A 19,987-nucleotide genomic window follows, 5' to 3' on the forward strand; every position below is an offset into this window, starting at 1 on the left:
CTTCAGAGATTTTAGAGCTACCGCTATGGAATTTTCTCTCCGTTTTATGGCTTCTTTTTGTAGCTTGAAAGTGCCTTTCTCATCAAGTATCACCCCTAGGTAGTTGTATTCTGACACGACTTCCATAGGTGCACCTGTCAGGTTCCAGTAAAACCCGGTTGTGTTCTTTTTTGGCTTGAACCGCATGATTTTTGACTTATCTAGGTTGATGGTTAAACCGTTAGATGCAGCATGATTGGCAGTTGTATTTAGCAATGGCTGAAGCCCCATTGAAGTTTGACTTGTTAAGACTACGTCCTCAGCATACAGTAATTTAGAGAGTGACAGCCCGCCTAACTTCGGTGCGTGAGAGGTGCTATTGTTTAATTCTGTAGAAAGGTCTTCCATAAACAGGTTAAAAAGTGTGGGGGCCAGCACGCACCCCTGCTTCAATCCGCTTGATGTTGGTATTCTCCTTGACAGATATTCTCCGGTTCCTCGATTTATTGGAACCCAAGTATTAGTGTGTAGTTGGATTATCTGTTTAATAGTGCTGCTGCAATATCCATCTTTGCTAGTTTAGCCCACAGTTTGTGCCTGTTTATACTGTCGAAAGCAGCCGAATAATCGATGAAGCAGAAAAATAGGGGGAGATTTGCTGCTTTGGCGGCGTCCATCATTAGCGATTTGTGATGGTCCCTGTGCCTTTGGAGAAGCCTGTCTGATTGATGGGGATGAGGGATTTTTCATTTGCCCATGCTGTTAGTTCGTTCAAAAAGAGACCGGCATAGTATTTCGCCTCGACATCAATTAGGGCTACAAGTCTGTAGGTAGGATGTTTATTCTTATCTCCCTTCTTATAGATTGGAGATATTATGGAGCCTTTCCAGGAGTCTGGGATACCAGCCCCTTCTTTTATAGAGTTGAACACTGGTAATAATGCAGCCGCCCAGTAGTTCGGGTCAGTTTGAAACAATATTGGAGGGATACCATTGGGGCCAGGTGCCCCCTCTGGCCTACCTTTGGCTACTCGGTTTTTAATCTGCAAAATCGTGAAGTGCAGTTCTCTTGACCTCCTGTTGATGTTTCCATGGGTGCTCAGCTTGTCAGGATGTCCTGACCCTTGTTGTGCTGTAACGGAGCTTTCCCCTCTTGGGTTAAAGTGCTTGTGGAGGTGGCCTGCCAAAATGTCCTCTGTTAGGTGGGAATTGATGCCCTGCACGTGGGTTTTACCTAAGTTATTTATTGTTCCCCAGAATTTTGCACTTTGATTTGTCTTTGCATCAAACAGGAGCTTAGCCCACAAAGTTTCTTCTGCTTCCCTTTTTGCTTGCCAGATCATTTTCTTCTTTGTTGCTTTTAACTGCGCAATGGTTTTTTGTAGAGTAGTTTTGTTTCCCCTTTGTCTTAACGTTCGTAAAGTTGTATTTATATCTTTATTGATGCCCCTCAGATTTGGTAAACACAAGATTGGTAAGTGGTTGAGTTGGTTTCCAGATGGAGATCTTACAATCTGTGTATTGGGCGATCGTCTGTCTGGCACATGGCCCTCTGATCTTTTTGCATGTTATTCCCCTAGTTGTTTTGTCACTGTTTCCCAACGGGCTTTCGACATACTATGTGTCTCAGCTTGCTTTTCCCAGATTGACTTGGCTATGGTTAGGAGTTTGTCAGGTTGGCTAGTTTTGCAGTTGAGCCTTCTTAGATTCATGGTATAAATAGTTGGTGGATACTCCACTGGGAAGAACGAGGGCCTCTCCTTTATACACAGTGAAATTTCGTGGGGCTGAAGGTCGCTATGCTCTTTTGTTCCGGTCCTAAAGCTAGAAATCCTGCTAAACAATTGTAGAGTAAGCAGCGTGTAATTTATTGTAGAGCTTACCAAGTCTTAGTGATAAGTTGCCGCGGGGGTTAGTCTCCCAGAAAGTGACCATTTAGTACCACAAGGCGTAAGTGCTCCATGCCCTGTATAAAGTTCCTAGACTGGGCTGTCAGCTTTATCCATTTGCCCTGTACCTGTTGTAAGTTGTTCCTCCACCTCAGTTTCCCGCGATTGTGGTCCTATCAAATGCATATTGAAATCCCTGGCCAGTACAAGGTTGGTTGTTGACTTTTCCGGGAGTAAGTTTGTTATTTCCATACCCAGCATTTTAACAACTCTGGCTTTATCTTGTGGGTGAATGTAAACATTGAGTACAATAATTTGTTGTTTAGCGTTGCTCTCCTCTATGTCCAGTGCAGGAATTTGGAGCCCATTTGTTGGGGTTAGAGTGGAGTCAACTTCTCTTGTCCCCCTTATGGTGCTAATTGAGGAGTAAATAGAAAGGCCGCCCTTTAGGTTGCCAACTGTGGCTCCTTTGGTTGCTGGGAGATGATGGGTTTTTATAGCCAAATAGGTGCTGAAGTTCTTCCTGCCACGTCTCCTGCATTAGGATTAAGTCAAAGCCTTGGATATAGGAGAGAAATTCTATGTCCAATACCTTGTTTCCTAGACCATTCACATTCCATGAGCATATTCGAAGGTTCGGGCCGCCCTCGCGTTCTGTGATGGAACTAAGGGCCATATGTGTCGAGGAACCAATTTGCGATTCTGTAATAGCGATTTTTAAGAAATCGCTATTTCAGAATCGCAAATTGGTATGTATCAAGAAAATCGCAATTTTTTAGCGATTTCTTGATATTCCTTAATTGCGAATTTGCAAATTGCGAATTCGCAATTAAGGAATACTTTCCCATTCATTTCTATGGCCCAGGAGGCCCATAGAAAGGAATAGGAATTTTTTCGCAATTTGCGATTCGCAATTTGCTAATCGCAAATTGAGAATAATTTCAAGGGTGCAGGGGTGTCCAAAGGACACCCTGTTGCACCCCTGAAATAAGCATAGGTGCACATGTGGTGCACATACATGCCCTAAGGGCATGTATGTGCGTCACATGACACCTTAAAAAATGCAAAAATGTGCATTTTTAAAGGAATTCGCATCTTACCTACAACTAGAAGTTGGTGGTAATTTGCAATTCCTTAAGGCCATTGAGCAAATTTTTTTGGCTTCTTACATTGCATTTAAGGAATAGCAAAATTTGCGATTCCTTAAATGCAATTGCAAAATAAGGAATCGCAAATTTTGCTATTCCTTATTTTGCATGCAGATTTCTGTGATACATACCATTTTGCGAAAATGCGTTCGCAAACGCCGAAATTCTGAGAACGCATTTGTCCATGATACATATGGCCCCAAGTCAGGTGCCCTCTCCTTGTGAGTTTATTGTTCTAACTAGCCAAGTCCAGTCATCCTGTTGGGGTTCGTCAACCTGTCTTTTACCTTCTGATGGATGCACATCAGTGCTCCACGCCCCTCTAAGGACTGATTGTGGGGTCCTGGTATGTGAATAGTCTGAGTCAACTGGTCTGTTAGGTATAAGAGGATCAGGATAGCCCGGTTGGTGGTATAAAAGAATTTTGATTCCCCAGGCTTTTAATTGGGCATCCTCCGCTAGGATCCTACTTGCCGTTTTCTCTGAGGCCCAAGTTGCCTTGGTCATCCCTCTTTTTGACAGCTCTTCATTGGTTTTGAACTTAATTCCTTCAAGATCAGCTGAGTTGATGTCTGCCAAGCTCCTGATTGATTGAATCAGACGCAAGATGTTCCCTCTATTAAGGGTGTCCCACTGGCTTCTCTATTTGAAGTCAGGGATGACTAAGGTTTGTCAGCTCTTCTGGTTCGTGGTGTTAATGGTGAGATGCTTGGTCTGATTTAACTGGCCTTTTAGTGGGGCGCGATTGTTGCCACTGGCTGTTCCCCCCCCCCCCCCCCAACGGCATGTTTTGTACGGCTGGCGGGTGTGCAAGAGTGTTGTTAGTTATGCCGTTCAGGTTGCCGTTGCTGTCAATTGGCGTGCATTCTCTCCCCGCAGAGTGGTCTTGCGTGGGCTGTAATACTCCGAGAACTACCACCTCCGGTTCTGGGGTTTGCTGTGATATCTCGTAGGTCTGTTTGTGACCGGCGTGCGTATGTGCAGTACTGTTGGTCGTCCAGACCAGGTTACTGTTTTTACTGGTCAATGTATTTTTGCATCCTGTGCGGCAATTTTGCTTAAGTCGTTCAACTGCGGGCGCTTTCTCCTCTCGTTCGGGCGTCTCCCTAAATACCTCGGGGGACGTCTCCTGGGAGGCCTTTGTGATTAAAAGGCCCGCTTTGCTATCTGTCTTTAGCGAGCAGAGTTCAGAAGTAGCGGTGTTGACCAAGCTTGCTGTTCCAAAATCTGGTCTATTAAGAGGGAAGTAATCTGTTATGTTCTTCTTCCTGTTTCTCCCGTTCCACTTTTCCTAGCGAATTTGGGTCCGCTGCTCCTTGATTTGCCCATTTTCCACGCCTTGGATGTTAGGGGCTTGAGCTATCAACGGTTCCCCTTCTGACTCCTGCATGTGTTTATGTTGCTCTATGTTGCTGCTCGCTTCTGTTACATTGTTCCCCTTACTGGTTCACCTTTCCGCCTTTGGCTCTGTTTGCTGGCCCTCTGCGACATCTGATGTTTTAAGCCAGCGAGGACTTGAGCGGATATTGAATCTATCCTCCTTGGTGTGGGCCTTTGAGGGGGATTTATCCCTGCCCTTTTCCTCAGGGGCTAGTTCTCTACTGACAATTGCCTACATAACATATTTTTGAGGGTTTCTTGGGAGTTTGTCCTGGCGGTGTCCGTTAAGTTCCTAATGTCGCACACCAGATCCCCCATTGCTGCAGGCAGTGTGGATAGTTTGTCGACTATGGTGTAACTGGTACAGTGCGCTTGCGTCAATTGTGTTCCGTCCTGCACCCTGTGTATCATTTCAGCCATGTTTGTAAGTCTGTGGTCAATGTCAGCAACATGATTGGCAACTAAATTAAGGATAGTTAGTTGTATATCCATTTTGTCCGAATTAAATATCATTGCCTTGATGGACAGCTGCATAGTATCCAGTAGGGACGACCACAGCCTGCCTGTGTCTAGGCTGTCCGTTTCCGTGGGACGGATTCGGTACCCACTTTGGGACTCTGGGTACCTTGTGAAAGAGGTGAATAGTATGTCATGGTGCTCCTGTTCTGGCCCCATGTCGGGCCTGCTGCTATCAGGCTCCGAGTGTGGCAGATCTGGTTCACCCCAGTCATGGGTCATGATGGTTCATGTTCAGTTTTCGGGAGATTTGTTGTTCATACTGACTGAGGATGTCATTGTAGTTTTGCTTTTAGCATCTAACCCGCAGTGCTGTATTCCTTTATTTGCCTCATCTCATTCTTCCTCCTTTCCTCCTGGAGTACTTGAAAAGCACAGGGCAACTAGATAAGGCTCCAGTGTAGGGGAGGTGTGGTCTACGGTTCCCTGTACCCCTTGTTAGGAGTGAAGCTCGTCCACCATTGATAATTGTTCCTCTCGTTTCATAATGTGCGGAAACGACCGTAGGAATTTCGCAAGTGCTTTGAGTTTAAATCTTCTCTCCCTATCGCTACTGTGACTAAGGGTTCAAGTGGTTGGCCTGTTCTTACTTCAGATGGCGCGCCAGAGACTCTTGGCGCAGCTTGGTTTAAGCTAATCAGTGTACCTCTCTCTATGATTTTTATGGGAGTCCAAGGGACTTTGTTGAGTGAGGCTGCCTGTAGTGTATTTAAATCTGGCCTTTCTTCTTGGGTGCCCTCCAGGCTCGGGGCTGCTCTTTCACCTTTCTTACGCTCCCCCTTGCCCTCTTCGTCGTCTTTTTTTCCTATTTGCTGTTGGTTTGAATAAGGTGCAGACTCTGGGCAGAGGGGAGAAGGGAGGTCACTCAAACTTTCATTATTGAGAGTTAACACTGCCCCTGCGTCCTCTAGGAATGAGAATTTTGAGTAGATTTTGGGCTGACAGCCGCCCCTACACATTGCATGGTTCTGCGTTTGTTTATCGTCTAGTGCTACCAGACTGAAATGTGATGCCTTCTCCACCATAGCCTGTTTCTCGTTGCTGGAGATCTCGCTGAGGCCTTTGCTCTTCCTTTTCCTCTTGCTGAGTATAGATGTAACTGACCACCTCTCTTTCCCTGATCTCATTTATTTTATACTCCTTAAGTCTCTTTAAGTCTCCTGAGATCTCCTTTGTTTTTGATTCATTTTGATAGCCTTAGGATAGCCTTGAGATGCCCTTATATGTTTGGTACTCATGGCGTCCTGACCTCCTGGAGGCTATTGGCTAGAATAGCTACTTCTGACGTCCTGACCTCCTAGAAGCTGTTGGCTAGAATGGCTTCAGTGGCAACAGTGGCCTGTTCTGCTGATGTTACAAGACCTTATGTTGTACAGTCCCAGAGAAAAAGGAATGGGGGGGGATGCGAGCAGGGATCAGAGTCGGCCTCCGGGAGCTGTGCCCAACCTAGTTAGGCTGCTTCTATGGGACCGACGGGCACCCACTCTGCCGCCACCTGCTAATGATGGTAGCGATCGCTCCTTGCCCCCTTTGCCTCCTTCCTTTCTACTTCTTTCCTTCTTTCCTTGTATCCCCGTATTTGCTGTAGGGGCTACCACAAAGAGGAGCCGTGAACTATAGCTCTGTCTAGCTGTATATGCTGTTTTGCTGTCTTTTGCTCTTTTTTAACTATTTGGTTTTGGTGCTTTCTTTGTCAACGCCACCTGATGCAGGCCTAGTGGCCCAAGCCTAATGGCCCAAGCGAGGTGATGAAATGAAGGCGCTGAGAGCGCTGAAGAAACAACCCAGCCCGAGGTGGAAAAGTCTGGTGCTGGTGTTGGTGCTGGTGCTGGTGCTGGTGCTGGTGCTGGTGCTGGTACCGGTACTGGTGCTGGTACTGGTGCTGGTGCCGGTACTGCTGTTGTAACGGAGCTCAGTGTGGCCCCCGTGTGCCCCCCGTGTGCCCCCCGGGCTCCGATACCCACTCAGTGCTCTGCGCTCCGATACCTGTGGTCTGGTCTGGTTTGTTCTAGTGTCTAGTGTCCGGTGCTGCACTTTAATCCCCCCTCATACCACAAGGAAGCGGGTGCTTGGGGCGGAAGAGAGTGGCAGATACTGTGGCAAAGCTGTGAAGGCCAGGGGGATGACTCGTTGAGGAGGAGGAGAAGGAGGCGGATCGAGGTGCCACAGGGACAGGGAATTGAGACAGCTGCCAGCTGCATATCCAGCCCACTCCCGCTCTGCCCAACTCACCCCAGCGCACTAGGGCTGCCCAGACCCCTGCACCTCCAAACACCTATGGCTGCCGATGACCGTCGCCAATCTCGCCGGTCCTGGCCTCCGCCTGCTCACCACTTGCTCCGCTCCTGCAGCTGCTCACCGCACACAGAGCTGCACACAGAGCTGCCTCGGTTGGCCTTGCTCTCCCGCTCTCTCGCAGTCCACACTCCCTCCAGTGAGCACCACCAAGCCCACTCTGCCAGCCGCAAGGGTTTTCGGACACCCTGGGAGCGAACAAGTCCAAGCGACGCCCGACATGTCCCTGTGGAGGCAAAGCGGGGCAAAGCTGAGCGAAAGCGAAAGGAGAGAGCAGAGCGGTGCAGTGCGGCGTCCTCCTCCCGGCACTCAAACTCTCTCACTCAGCTCTTGGCAATCCTGCAGTTCGTGATCGGCAAAACCCGGCCTATTATATTGACGCAATTTTATGAGACTTGTTTTAAAATATCAAGTTCAAATGACAGATGATGCTATATAACTATTATTTTCTTCTAACAAAATGTTTTGTGTTTGAGTTTTTAACTCATTAAAATGTTTTTTCAAGCTGATTTGAATTTCTTATGTAATTTAAAATTTTTAGACTAGGAATTTGATTTTACCATTGGCGAGTGATTGAAATAGGTGTTATTTACTTGTCACTCGTTTTTACTACATCGTCGCACGTCTATCAGACCCCAATCCTAAAAAAAAAACCAATCTTGAACGATAGCCAATGCTAGTTAGCCATTATTTCCTACTTCAAATAAAATGTTTTTTGCCTGAGGTTTTAACTCTTTAATAATTTCTCAAATTTGTATTGGATTTTTGGCATAATCTTATATTTTGAGAGCATGAAATTGCTTGTACCATGGTGGGTTACTGATTTTATGATGTTGATATTCATAGTATTATTGATCTTATGATGTTACTATTCCTGAATTACCTTTTTGATCTGTTATGTATTTGCTCCCTCTCATTGTCTACTCTGAAGAGGCAATTATACCTGACTTTTGTCAGGAGCAGATTTGGAATGTATATCCTGGATGGGATACCACCTTTAAGCAGTAATGAAAAGTTAAACATCTAAGAGCCTTTTAATGTTCACCTTCCCCAGCAGGAGGCTTCACCCAAAAACACTAACAATCCCTCCCCCTTCTCCAAAGAGTACTTCTTATGACTGGCTGCACAGTGGTTTCTGTGTGCCTCCTCAGAGCAAGCACAGTGGCTGGTTGTGTCCATTCCTATGGTTTCTCCCTCCCACAACTGAGGGGACTCCACAGGCACATATGCTATGGCTGCTTGCATAAAGGTTACCTCTTTGATACTTTAAGGGGACTCATCAGGCTGTACACAGTTGTTTACTGTATAATGTCCATTCTTATAGTTTTCTCCCTGCCACACCTGAGTGGATTCTCCAGGCATACACTTTGGCTGCTCATAAAATGGTTGCTTCTCTCGTTTCATGGTGGACCCATCTAACCATATATTGTGGCTGGTTGTACACTGTCCATTCCTATGGATTATTCCCTGCTGCCCCTGAATGGACCCTTCAGAGCACACACCGTGTCTATTTAGTAATGCTAATTCATCTGGGTTGCTCCTCTATCATCTGGAGTGAATGAATGAATGAATGAATGAATGAATGAATGAATGAATAAAAATGTTTTTGTGGTTACTCAAAACCATTAAAATAAGACAAGAATCTACAAATGAACATTATTGGTAATTAAAAAGAAACTTAAAATGGATGCGACGTGGAGATAGTTAAAATCTAAAGTTCATTAGACCATTTGTGGCTAGTTAGTCTCGATGGTATAAGTGTTCACGGTCCAGTCCATCAATTTCCGGAGTGACTGTTGGATGAATTTGCTGAACATAGCCATATCTTTCACTGTTTCCATTGTGAATAGGTGATAAACGGCATCCTTTATGGATCTGATCCCGTGTTTGAGTAGGATTGGGTTTTAGATAAAGGTTGCGCTCAGAGGACAGCGCCGGGCAGCAAAATAAGATGTGTGTAAAGCTCTCGTGTATGTATTTACATAGCCGGCACTCTGAGTGCTTTACCCGGGGTGACCTCGAGGGGTAAAGTTCTTTAAGGGGGAGAGGATGTAATCTAAGTGCTAAAATTCTATTTAACGCTTGTTTCCCCACCGCCTGGGTAAGGTGGAGTTTGTAATTCCGTACTGTGTGAGGGAGTTTTAAGGACTCGTGAAAGCCTCTTGATTCCAAAGATTCCAGGTCCGAGGTGCGTGAGCAAAGACGTACCTGTTTTTTTATCGCACTTTTGATGGCGGCGTACTTAATTGACTCAGGGTCCCAGTTTTCCACTACGAGCTACAGATTTTCTTTGGCGGCGCAGAGGCTATTTGACCACGGGTTATCTGGTTCCAGAATAATGCTTTTTATGGAAAATTTCAGAGTGTTTTCTCTTGCCGCAGTGGTAAGGAAAAAGTATTTGCTCATTAAGACCAATTCTTCATATTTTTGTGGGGTCAAATCAAACTCCAGCCGCACTAAGTTGTTTCTGGTGCAGGCGGGTAGGTGGAATACTTTTTTATATGCTGAGCAGTGAATTTTTTCTAGTGTGCTTGGTAATTTACCAGGGAAAGCCTGTTGTGCGTAATTCAATGATGGTATTAGCTTCGCCCTTAGTACTCTTTGAATTGCTGTTGTTGTAGGGCTATGTAAGGTGGCATGCAGCTTACCGAGGGCATATGTAATGCTTTTCCCTTTTGCCCGTATTTTGTCAAGGTGTACTCCTGGGCGCCCTGTCTTGCTAAGCAAGACTCCCAAATAGTTATAATGATGTGTGCAGTCCAAAGACAACTTTCCTATACTCCATTTTTTCAGGTTTTTTTTTGGGTAGGGCCCAAAGATTATTATTTTTGATTTGGATGGATTTACAGTCAGTTTGTTTTTGGCGTTATAATTGTCCAGGGACGTTAGTGCTTTTTGTAGGCTGATTTTTGTGTGGTCTAAGAGCACCAAATCATCGGCGTATTGCAATAGTTGGATCTTCATGTGGCCGAGCCGAGGTGTTGCTAATGATACTCCAGCCAGAGCTTTGCCCAGGTCTGCGGTGTATAAGTTGGTACACAGACATAATTTCGACCTCACAAATATCGACATACACAAATATCGAGTCAAAAATATAGACTAGACAAAATATCGACCAGACATAATATCGACTACAAAAATATCGATTACTATCGATATTAATAGCAAAAATATCGATTCAAAAATATAGACTAGACATAATATCGAGTAGATAGAATATAGACAACAAAAATATGTCAAATTAGGTGTTTTATAATTTGTAATAATTGTGTAATATAAATCTGTAGCGGGTTGTGGGTTTATAGGGGAATAGGGTGGGAAGTAATTTAAATATAATTATATAAATATGTAATATAATAGTAATTGTTAATTAATTAATAATTGTTAATTAATTACATTATAATTGGTAATTAATAATAATTGAATAATTGATAAATCATTACTTTTTACTATATTTTTTTTTTTTAGCTGGTTGTGGGTTTATAGGGGAATAGGGTGGGAAGTAATTTAAATATAATTATATAAATATGTAATATAATAGTAATTGTTAATTAATTAATAATTGTTAATTAATTTAATTATAATTGGTAATTAATAATAATTGAATAATTGATAAATCATTACTTTTTACTATTTTTTTTTAGCGGGTTGTGGGTTTATAGGGGAATAGGGTGGGAAGTAATTTAAATATAATTATATAAATATGTAATATAATAGTAATTGTTAATTAATTAATAATTGTTAATTAATTAAATTATAATTGGTAATTAATAATAATTGAATAATTGATAAATCATTACTTTTTACTATATTATTTTTTTTAGCGGGTTGTGGGTTTATAGGGGAATAGGGTGGGAAGTAATTTAAATTTAATTAATTACATATGTAAATTAATAATAATTGTTAATTAATTATTATTTGGTAAATAATTAAAATATAATTGGTAATTATAAATATTTAAAGAATAAATAAATAATAATTAGTAAATTATTTTCTGTAGTGGGTTGTGAGTTTATAGGGGGATAGGGTGGGGAGTAATTTAATAATAACTAATTAAATATGTTAATTAATTAAATTTGTTAATTAATTAATAATTGACCATTAAATAAAATTTACTTAGTAAATAAAAGTAATTGGTTTTGGAAATTAAATTTAAGTTTTGGGTTTTTGGGTAAAGGGGTATTTTTAGGGTTCAGGGTCAGTTTTGGGTTTTTGGGTAAAAGGGTATTTTTTGGGTTCAGGGTCAGTTTTTAGTTTTTGGGTAAAGGGGTATTTTTAGGGTTCAGGGTCAGTTTTTGGTTTTTAGGTAAAGGGGTATTTTTAGGGTTCAGGGTCAGTTTTTAGTTTTTGGGTAAAGGGGTATTTTTAGGGTTCAGGGTCAGTTTTGGGTTTTTGGGTAAAGGGGTATTTTTAGGGTTCAGGGTCAGTTTTGGGTTTTTGGGTAAAGGGGTATTTTTTGGGTTCAGGGTCAGTTTTGGGTTTTTGGGTAAAGGGGTATTTTTTGGGTTCAGGGTCAGTTTTTAGTTTTTGGGTAAAGGGGTATTTTTAGGGTTCAGGGTCAGTTTTTAGTTTTTGGGTAAAGGGGTATTTTTAGGGTTCAGGGTCAGTTTTTAGTTTTTGGGTAAAGGGGTATTTTTTGGGTTCAGGGTCAGTTTTGGGTTTTTGGGGTACAGGGGTACAGTGTAAAAATAAAGTAAAATTAAATTAATTTAATGAAATTAAATTAAATTAAATTATATTATATTAATATGTTTATTTAATAATATGTTTTATATATATATATATATATATATATATATATATATATATATATATATGTATTATTTTTGGTGATATAATTTTTTTATTTATATTAATTATTTATTAATATTACATTTATTTAATAATTATTTGTAAGTTTATATTAAATATATTTATATATATTATTTTTAACTTAATTTTAAGACATTTAAAAAAATCGATATTTTTACTGTCTATATTTTTGTAAGTCGATATTTTGGAGTCGATATTTTGGTACTTACCTGTTTGAAGATAGGCTGTCGATATTTTGTATTTCGATATTTTTGATTTCGATTTTCTGTCAGTGATTCGTATAAGTTAAACAGCATCGGAGCTAGCACGCAGCCTTGCTTCAATCCGCGGTCTGTGTCAATTTTCTCCGAGGCTGCCGTATTTGAAAGTTTGATTCTAACCCAGGTTCTTGAATATAATGATTGAATGGCTTTTAGTAATAGGGGGTCGATATTCCAGTTTTCCAGTTTCTGCCAGAGAATCGAGTAGTCAACGCCATCAAAGGCTGCCGTGTAGTCGATGAAGCAAGCAAAGATCGGGAGGGTTTTTCGCGCCACGGTCTTTTGTGATAGATATGAGAGCACTATAATGTTGTCCACTGTTGAGGTTCCTGGTCTGAACCCTGTTTGGTAAAAGGGCAGGAGGCCCTCCTTACTAACCCACTTTGAGAGGTCCAGTAATAAGGTGCTTGCGTAGGCCTTTCCTTCGATGTCAAGTAGGGCGATCAAACGGTAGTTTTGAGGGTAAGATTTCGACCCTTTATTGTAAATGGGAGGAGTATGACCCTCTCCAAGAGTCGGGGACGTTCCCCACCAGTCGACATTCAGCGTATAGCCTGGTCAGATTGTCAGTCTAGAAGTCAATATCCTGGCTGAAGAGAGAGCCTGGCAGGCCATTGAGTCCTGGCGCCCCATTGAGTCTGATTTTTTTAAAGATTGTTTTAACTGTGTTTTTATCAGATAGAGTCAGCTGCATCGCATTTTTTGTAGGATTAGTGAAGTTAGTTAGTTGAGTCATAATGTCCAGATCTATATTTAATTGAGTTGTGCTGCTTTCCTCATTATACAATGTTTTCATGTGGGCTACCCAGGTGTCAGAGTCAATTGAGTTCTCCCTCTGGATACCTCCTTGGTTTATGGTGTTAAGGTATTGCCAGGTATTGCCAGAACTCTTGCGATTTGTTGGGGCTCAGTAGACCGAAAATCTTTAGCCATTTCACCTCGATGTAGCCCCGTTTTGCGGCCCTAACTTGCTTCAAGTGTAATTTTACTATTTCTTGAAGTTGTTTTTTGTCCAGAGCTGAGCCAGTTTTTAGGTAAGCCCTACGTTTAGTTCTTAGTTGTCTCGCTTTCTTTGATTGCGGGGATATGGCCGAAATTATACACAGAGTGTGTATGGGTTTTGTGTGTTATTCCTCCTTGTAGGTGTAATACTAGATTATGAGCCAACTGATCCCATTCTTCTACTGTGCCCCTTTTTGTTTCGTTTAATGGCCCATCAGCCCATACTTTTTTCCATTCCTCGAACTTATTAGTAGGCACCGTGCCCCATTTAATCCTCCTCGTCAGGGTAAACAGTTCAGCGCCGTTTGGTGACCCTACCTGTTTTAACGTGAAATTATTATCTGCTGTAAATTTTAAGTTGATTATTAATGCAGCATGGTCACTTTCCTTATGTTGTTCGACTTTGTAGTCTGTCATTAGCCTCTGTAGCTGACTGCTTACTAGAATGTAGTCAATAGTGGTGCGATTGTTATACGTGGGCGGGCAGAGAGTTCCCGGAGTATCCCTTAAAAGTAAGGAGTGGGCTGATGACAGCTAATAAGAAAGCATAAGTGTATTAAAGGCTTCTGTAGCTAAGGAGTTATTGCTTTCGGTTGACCTAACCCCAATGTTGTGAGTATTAAAGTCCCCGAGAATTATTGCTTCCATATGAGCAAATTGTAAGAGAAGATTTTCTATGTCATCTATTAGGTGGGAGAGTTTATCCTTGGCTCTCAGTCCGTGCGGGTTATAATAAACGTTGATTAACAGGACTGTTAGTGGGCCCTTAGTTGAAGAAAAGCCTTTCAAGATGCCTGCCATATACATGTTCGATGATGTTTTTATTTCACTAAATTGTATTTTCCGAGAGAGTCTGATATATATTGAGATGCCTCCTGACAGTCTGCCAAACAAATTCTCCTTAACAGCTGGTAAGTGGTAGTCCGCGAATCCCCTTATTGAAACTGGTTTAATAGCCCACGTTTCTTGAATGCAAATTATGTCCACTCCTTCATGGAACGGGGGTGTCGCCGGGTCTTGTAGTAATTTTACGATCCCTGCTACGTTCCAGGACATAATGATCGCGCTCTGACTGCCGATTTTCTCAATTTTGTTTGTGGCAGGTTTCTCCACTTGCCGATGCAGTGAACAGTACTTGATTGTGAAGGAGCAGGAATTAGGAGTTGTGATTAAAGGCCCTTGGCACCCAAGACCAGTCATCACTAGGAGTGTTTTGTATTGAACAGCGCCGGGTGCCTTTGCCCAGGTTTGTCGTGACTTTGATTATACCTTCACTTGTTGGTCTTGTGTTTGTGCCACTATTGGTTTCATGAAGAATGGACAACATTTTTGGAAGAGGCTGACATAGCTCCAACAATGGGGACTTCCTTTGTATGTCCGGGATCCGAGAGGCGTTTCATTGCTTCAAATGGCAATGTTTCAGTGGCATGGGGTATTTTACCGCCGCCCGGCTCGTGATCTTTATACCCCAATCTTCCAGTTGATTCTTATTTCTTTTTAATGCGCGAGCCATATCTGGGTTGGAGAAGAGTAATACTGTGGTTTCGTTGCTGTCGCCTGGTCCTTGAATAAGAAAGGACACACTTTCGATGTCTGATGATTTTATAGTTTCCAGATCTGGAATGTTGGCGCAAAGTTTTATTATGTTGCTGCGATTTAGAATGTCCCACTTACCCTAAGAGACGTATTCCGGTTGAAGATATAATTTCAGGTCATCCTGTGTGGAGGGGGTCAGATTCTCATGTGTTATGGCTGTCTGCGATTCTGTATCATTTGGGTCGTTTAAGAATTTCAAAGCCAAGGCTTCGGCATTGCCCTCTGCGTGATTTGTACTGGCTTGGATTAGCTGATCTATATTATCCGGATTTACTGGAGAGGGCATTACTTTCCTCGTTCCGTGTGCTGCGATCTTGGCGGGGTCTTGGAAGCCCCTTCTGCCCGAAGGCTGGTTGATTGCTTTTGTTATGGAGCTAATCGTGCTGCAAGAGGCTTCGTTAACCCTTTTCGTCCACGAGGGGCTCCCTAAATGTTCCTGGGATGCTAGCGGGACGTGCCTGCCGCCCCGAGGTATCAGATCGTGTTCATTGTTCGAGCACCCACCGACTTTTACACCGCTTGTATCCCTAGCTTTGGACCGTTGGCCTGTGCACACATCCATGTTGCCCCCAAGAGTTGGGTCCAGGTTAGTTTTATTTGAGGCCAATGACCTGGTGGCGTTTTCATCTAAAATATGCAGCTTTAGAGGGGAGTTGGCTTTAAAGTCGTAGTTGCTGGGAGTCGCATGCTCTTTAATTTCCAGTAGTAACCACTGCCTAATTAAGCCATTTCGGTTGGAGTTGTTTTTTCTTTGTTTATTCAATTTTTTTAATTTTTTCTTGTTTTTCCGGGAGAGATGACCGGTGTCTAGGGTTGATGCGTGCGTGGTGTTTAAAGTTTCTTGGTCTTTAGCTGGAGTTCTGCACGTGTCTGTTGTTGTCTGCGGCACCCTGGCTGGGTGCTCTACCGCCGTCCTAGTGGGGTCTTGCTGAGGTGCATTGCCATTGGGGGGGGGGATCTGCAGAGTTCCAAGTAAAGTGTGATCCTTGTCATTCGGCTGAGGAAGTGCAGCGTTCCGGTGCCTGCTGGTTTCTGTTTTTAGATCTTCGATTAGTGTGTTCATAATCTCAGGGAGTTTTTCAAAGTTACGCAGCACAGGGCCGCATCCGCAATCCTGCGGTTTCAGTGTGACTGTTGTGTTTGCTTGAGCTCGTTTGATCAAGGAATTCAAGTCCTCTAGTTTGGAGTCTATGCCTGAGATCAGACCAGCGACTGTGTGAAGAAGACTTGTCTGCACGTCCAATTTGTCGGCATGCATTATTGCAGCATTTACCATTGAGGACAGGACATCATTAATTAGCACAAGATGGTGGTCCAGTGTGGCCGATTGCTGTTCCGTGGAATTTTCCAACCCCCGTTCTTGTGGGCTGAGTCTTGCGCTTATGTTGTCAGGTACGGTGCTGCCTAGGTTCGAACAGTAGGTTGCTGTTGTTACAAATGGTTCTGCATATGCACTAAGTGCTGGGGCGCTAATTATACTAGTCCCTTTGGTGTTAGTCGGCCCCATTGCCCTAGGTTCTTCAATCTCTTCTTCGACCGGAGCATCCGTTTGCGTGTCCCGTAACTGTTGGGTTGCTAAGTTGGGTGGGCTGTTTTCACAGGTGTTATTGCTCAGCAAATTTGGTGTCGTTGTTACTTGAGCTATTAAGCCCCCCCGTCACCATTAATATTTTAGGTGATAATGGGATAGCCGGGCTCCTAAGGAAGTTGGTTCCTGATGATGTAATCGAGGCAGCTGTATTCGGGCTAGGTATGACGTTCTCTTGACATGTCTCCTTGCGCACGGAATTCGGCGTTGTGTTGCGCAAGTAGTCTCTTATGTCTCTGTTGCTGTCAATGTTGGGTGATATTTTCCGTTTACTGCTGGTAGTTGAGCACTTATTAGGCATTGGCGCTAATGGGATTGCGTCCTGTCCTTGTTGGGGCTTAGGCTTTGACGCCCATGGTGGGATTGGAGGTAGATCTCCTTTTTGATCCCTTTCACCTCTACCTCCGCCTCCGCCTCCACCTCCACAGGTACGTCTGTATGACATGCCCCCATGTTTAAGGACCCTCTAACAGAAGGATAAAGCATTTTTTCCTTTTGACATCTTGCTGCCTTGTGAGGACGAGGCTTCTCTTGATGTTGTAGAAGATTCAAGTTTCTTGTTCGCATCTTTGTAAATCAACCTGAGCCTGGTTCTGAGGATAGGGGGGACCCACCAATGCTTGTGGCGACCCCCTCTTGCTCCCTGGCTCGCTGCTCTCTGCGCTAGGGACCAGGGCGTTCTCTGGGGTCCACCTGCTTCCTTCTCAGGTCTTACTTGGTTGCTCTCTGGCTTGTTGAGTGGCTCTCTCCTCTGCCTTTGACTTTTACCTCTGGGTACTTTTTAGGCCTGCATTCAGTGTCGTTTAAGTTGTATGATTCAGAGCAATCTAAAACAGGTTGATATCCGCACAACTTAATCCTATCTCACACATTTCTCCTACACCCATATGTAGATGCTGCTACACACTTGCTAAGACATGGTTTGAGCAGCTTATTTCCCACACACAACACAAAAAACACTTTCACATGGGCACTCTACACTCACGCTCAAAACACTTTTTAACTTTCTGTATACTATCGAAAAGGCTTACAAGTCCTATCTCTCACTCCTTTTTTATTTCAAATTCCAACGTGGGTGCAGCAAAGCGTGATAAGAGCATGCCTTTGGTCTTCAAAGACATTATCAAAATATGATGCATTCACGAAACAGATGGAAAGAGCAGGTGGAAAGACTCTGAATGCCTCTCCCCAACTATGCCTCATAAATATCTGGAAAGCCACTGACCTAACGCAAACCGAGAAAACATGGGCCTCATTGGGATGGAACTAAACACAGAGGAACCGCATTCTGGGAACCCTTCCGGCTGCACAGCCAGATCCTGGACTATTATGAGTTCAATAAATCAAGTATCTATTTCTTCTTCTTTGTACTTTTATTTATTTCATGTGCTTTAACCGCTTCTTCCATCTTCTAATCAATTTATTTTACTCATTTGTCTGTAGTATTCCAAAAGATGGCACAAACAAGGAAGGAGTGTATTTTTCCACATGTCGCGATTTTATTGGCAACACCAAATGCATTTCGGGATTATCTATTCCCTTCGTCCGGGGTATCTACAAAGCAAGAAATCAAACGCTACCATCAGTAAATGTGATAGTACTGTTTACTTCTGTAAAAAGCTGCATTTACGAATTTTAACTGCAAAAAGTGAACTCATTTAAATTAACATGCACATTGACATGAATTTAAACATTACCCATTTCTTCATATTACTCGAGTCTCAACAAAACGTCCCTACATTCTTGTTGGTGCCCATTCTATTCAACCCCTACATAGCTGCAGCTCAACAAATCTTCCTTAATACCGTCTTTTTATAACCTCATTCTGAGATGTTAACCCTTAATTCAACATCTCCACTGTAATGGCAATATTTTACTCCACTCACCGTGACATGTGTTTAATTTAAAATCCTGGCTGCTCAAAAACCTTGCATCATGTTCCTAAAGCCCCTTGCTTTCAACATCTTGCTAAATATCAACAGGGCGCCGAAGCTCACTGCTCTGTTACTGCGCTACCATCATCAACTGCTCTAGCTTAGCTTCTCTATATATCTCCACTTCCAATTATTCCTAGGTGGTCAATCACAAAAGTAACTGTGTAACCTAAACTCTGGCACGGATTCCGTGTCTATTACTCTGTGAGACTGCACCACGGGGCCACTAAGGTATCGACTGGAGACACAGGTTTGTTCGAAATATTTATTGATATTGCTGCTGGATAAGGAGATACTCCATTACAAGCATGAAGACAGCAGCCTTGGCCTCTTGACCCCGATGTCCTTCTCGGGCGTTCCTCTCCTCTTCCCTCCAGCCGGACAGGAAAAATGGCAACAACCAAAAGAAAAGAAAAAGAGGCTTTTTAGGGTATGGTTAACGGACCGATTATCTACTTAGGGAACGGGTGTGAGGGGTCACCTAAACCGGTACTGGACCTCGGGTGAAAAACCCCGGGGGGTGTATAGATCAGAAAGGTGCACAAAGAAAGAAAAAAACACCACCAGCACAGTCCTGTGACCTCCCCGTAGTTTTACCCCGTCCCTCCCCGTGACCAAGCGTTCCGTATACGAGCCCGTACCTTTTCTAGCCACACTTCCCTTGAAGCGTGGCCGGGCGATTCGCGGTTTCGTTGGCCTCCTGGCTCCTTGGTATCTTCGTCCCCTCCGCTTCCGACACGCACCGTCCTTCCTCCGCTCTCCTCCGTCCTCGCCTCCAGTCCTCTGCACTCCTCCGTCCTCGCCTCCCGCCCTCTGCACTCCTCCGTCCTCGCCTCCTGTCCTCTGCACTCCTCCGTCCTCGCCTCCCGTCCTCTGCACTCCTCCGTCCTCGCCTCCCGTCCTCTGCACTCCTCCGTCCTCGCCTCCCGTCCTCTGCACTCCTCCGTCCTCGCCTCCTCAAGTGTATCCTCCTCACCAACACCGGCTTTCGCGCTGACAGGTTCCGGGAAGGCTTCCTTATCCGCCTTCCAACCGCTTGATAGGTCGACAAGGGGTGACGTCATGATGAAGGGCTCCGCCTCAGGGGAAGCCCAGGCCGCATTAAAGGGCCCGCAGTCATCCTGTGGACGGGGTGGAAAGGAATAAATGTTAAAGTCCTCACCCCGTCCCAGCTCAGTGGTGGCCCCGTGACATACTCATTCACCCTTTATGCGTCCCTGTATATGCAAACTGGATGTCCCAGCATGCCTCTCAATGTGATCTTACTAGCACCGATCAACTCATGCTCTAACCCACTGGTGGAAATGCTGACCCCCACCCCCCCGTTCCTAATTTGAAGCGAGTGTTCTTCCTGCTGAACACGTGCAACCGTGAGTTACCTTATGCTATTACAAAATAATGTATTAAACATTTTGGCATTGGCAGATTCGTTATTCAGCGCTAAAGCACAAAATCAATCAATAAGTCAAGTAGCTAGAAAAATCTTTCAATTTTTGGAGTAAGTCAATTGTAATCCCCTGTTTATTACGTGCTGTTCATGTGAAAAACGTCACTCCAGAGTTCTTAATCGTGTTTCCAAATGTTACCAT

General features: G+C 43.6%; 1 protein-coding gene across 2 annotated transcripts in view; it reads left to right on the top strand.

Moving 5' to 3' along the window:
* The window catches only part of WDR17 (WD repeat domain 17), a 953,840-nt gene that overhangs the window by 485,708 nt on the left and 448,145 nt on the right, over positions 1-19,987 (top strand). The window lies entirely within an intron of this gene.

Source organism: Lissotriton helveticus, chromosome 2_1 (assembly GCF_964261635.1).
Source record: "Lissotriton helveticus chromosome 2_1, aLisHel1.1, whole genome shotgun sequence".
NCBI lineage: Eukaryota > Metazoa > Chordata > Amphibia > Caudata > Salamandridae > Lissotriton > Lissotriton helveticus.